Genomic DNA, 3,376 nt, shown 5'->3' with positions numbered 1-3,376 from the left:
AAATAGTAGAAGAGAAATTATAGAAGCATGCAATGCATTTTCCTATGAAAAATCTCATGACGTTTCTATTCACATAAAAAAAACTTTTAAAAATTTTGAAATATATTTAAGATTAACTATGGCAGATAAAACACGGATTGCTACATAAAAAGATATGAAACAAACTGTTAGTTGAGAGCAATGAAGAAAAATAATGCTAAAGATCAGAAAAGAAGTCCTTGAGAGTTTTAGAGAGATTCCTCAGCATGTTTGAGAGCCGTTGAACACCACTTACCCAAGAAAACAACCCATTAAGTAATTTCAGAAACAGCCTCAAGTCGTTTAGGTTTTAATTTCTTCAACGGGGTTGTGGAATATTTGAATTGAGAGTGGAAGATTAGTGCATTTTTTTCAAAAAAATAAATAAAAAACAAAAAAATAAAAATAAAAAAATAAAAACAAAAACAAAAACAAAAACAAAAGAAATCAAAATTTTTTTGGGCCCCTCGAAGAGTTGGGGCCTAAGGTGGTGGCCTCTTCGGCCTCTCTTTAGGTCTGGCTGTGCCTTTAATATTGCATCTGCTGCAGTATATTATTATAATTTCATTTCATTTCAATCAATTATGTCTTTTATTTCCAATTGATTTAGGAGATCTAATAGTAAAACTGATATTTTTCAAACATTTTCATGATGAAGGAGAATTAGACCAGGAACATGCATCTGCATTCGATACTTTCAATTCTCATGAACTTCAAATTACTCAAATTAAACAAAAATTTCATAACAAGACTAATCTAAAGGTAAAGAAAGTTTGATTTTCTTCAAGATTATGTCATAACAATTCGTGAACAAACTCTTGCAAAAAATCAAACAACTCAAATAAATTTATTTTGAAAAGATATTATTCAAACTCAGAGAAAAATATTTAAATATCTTCATGTGGGACGTATTCAAATTGCTACAAAACATTTGTTTAGAATTGGGTTTAGACATTCCTATTCTTTTAAAATACTTCTTAAATTTGAAAATTCATATTACCCGTTTTAGAGTCAAATCTTGAAAGTCGTCCAATTTTTTCAAAATGTTACCCAAATTCTACTACCAGTCTTTATGATGGAGCCATTCTTACTGCTCTTACTCTTCATATTCAAACAAAAAATCTCGATTTTCATGATCGTTCAAAGGCATTTATTCTAATATATCGAATACATTACAAGTTTATGAATACACAACTCAACATTCGAGCTCTTCGCTCATCTCGTAAGGAGGAAAGGCTTCTTGCAGAATTTAAATACCATGATTTCTAAAAGGATACCATGGAATCTTTAATCGAAAGGATTGAACAAAATTTTGAAAATGCTAGAACCCCTATTCCTATTCCTATTCCTATTGTACTATTCTTGATCCAATTATTTCATTTCCTGATGGACATGTTAAGGTCATTTTCGATAAAGCCTCTACTTCAGTAATCTCCGAAGGTCCTTGTCTTCTAAATCTGAAATTACATCTGAGAATCTTTTTCAATCTGCTAGGTTTTTAACTACTTCTGATAAGTGAAAGAAGTTGATTTTACCCCAAATAATCCAAAGACTCAATATACGTCAGACAAATATAAAAAATTAAAATAGCCTGATTCACCTACTTTATAAAGTATGTTACCTAATCCATTTGAAAGAGTAGATCAGCAATGCAATGTCATTTCTTCTGTAATTGATAGAAATGTGAATTCAAAATGAGTACAAAGGCAGAAGGGAGCTTGACTGCAAGACTCACCTATCAAGTAGGGATGAAAGTCGGCTTTAATGATCTGACATTGCCATGTGAAAGGATCATAGACGTATAGAGGAGATAGTGTTTTTCTACTCTCTCAAAATAGAATCTACTCCAAAGATATATACCATGGTTCCTAACTTCGACAGGCTACAAATATCTAAATTTGATACAATCTTCATTGTGTATCTTGTTTAATTGGGTTGTTTCTTTAGGGATTCCCATACCAAGCTTTTGTAAATGTGTCAAAGAGTATTTGTTGATCATCTCAATCAATGTAAGGAGGTAGGGATAGCTAAATTTCTGGGAGATAACTCCGGGCAAATATAAATCATATGGATACAAGTTATGCTTTGAAGTGAAAGACAGTTTTGTATCCGCTTTGCCTAAGAACAAGGAAGAAGAATGACTGAATAAAAAAACTCATGATTGTACCAGCTACAAGAAAAGACCTCATGATAGTATTAGATCCTTTAGCTATTATTCTCAAGAAATGGCCTGGTTTGGCCGATTCCTCGAAAGAAGAGTCTGGATAGTCCAAAGTCTCGATAGTTAGCTCTCGATCTTTCGGTCAAAAAACAATGTCAATGCAGGCATGTAGGTGCACTATTCCATGGTGGGGTGTCAAAAATTTTATCATACCCTTATAAAAATGTTTTCAAAAATTGAAAGTGAATCTTTATGGCAAAAATTTTACGATTCTCTAAAGATTTATTTTTTTATGGATGTGCACATCTCAAAGTTTTTGGCAAGAAAATTGCTACCAAATCTATTCTAAATACTCATGTTAATAAGAAAACATGTAAAACTCATTCGGATCAGAACTTTCAATCAGAACATCCTTCGACGCAAAAAATGGTTGTTTCTCATGGGAACAATGATATAATTGCATCACCTCTCAAGTAACTTTTGCTAATAGATCAGAAGAATCGGGAACTATATCTAACATTATGAAAAATATTCAATCACTAAACAATTTTACTGATGTTGTTCTTCAATCCATGTTATCTCAATTATCTTGAATTGAAGCCAATTCTGACAATGATGGGAAGATGGGAAGAAACCTCTAGATACCGTTTTGCAGACCTATAAATTTAAAACTCCCTCCAAAATTGAAAACATATTCTTTGTTTATTGAATCCAGTATTTTGCAAAAACTCCCTCAATTCAAATTTCTAAACTTGTAACTTTTAAAAATATCAATATAGTCGATAATTTAGAAGAACTTGAAGCTCAATTTGTTAAAGATGAACCATCACAAATCATCGAATTGAAAGGACAAAATTCAATACATCCAAATTACTATTATCGTCCTTCTCATCCTGATATGTTATATGAGGAAAAAATAAAACCTCATGTTTCTTATACTGGCGAAAAAATTGTTGAATGGGATTGATGTAGATCAAATCTACAACCACACAATAACAATAACACAAATGGATTGAACTAAAAAAATCAGCACTTTGCTTATTTCATGAACAATCAAAGAAAACCTAGGAGGCGTTTCCAAGCCTTAAATACGATAAGAACAAATAACCTAATAGGCAACAGTCCCTTAATGGGCTGAGCTACAAAACGAAAATAAGAAAGATTGAAAATAACAAACCAAAAAACTTTAAATGCTGT

This window comes from Olea europaea, chromosome 3, assembly GCF_002742605.1.
Source record: "Olea europaea var. sylvestris chromosome 3, O_europaea_v1, whole genome shotgun sequence".
NCBI classification, from domain to species: domain Eukaryota; kingdom Viridiplantae; phylum Streptophyta; class Magnoliopsida; order Lamiales; family Oleaceae; genus Olea; species Olea europaea.
Note: the sequence above shows the minus strand (reverse complement) of the source record.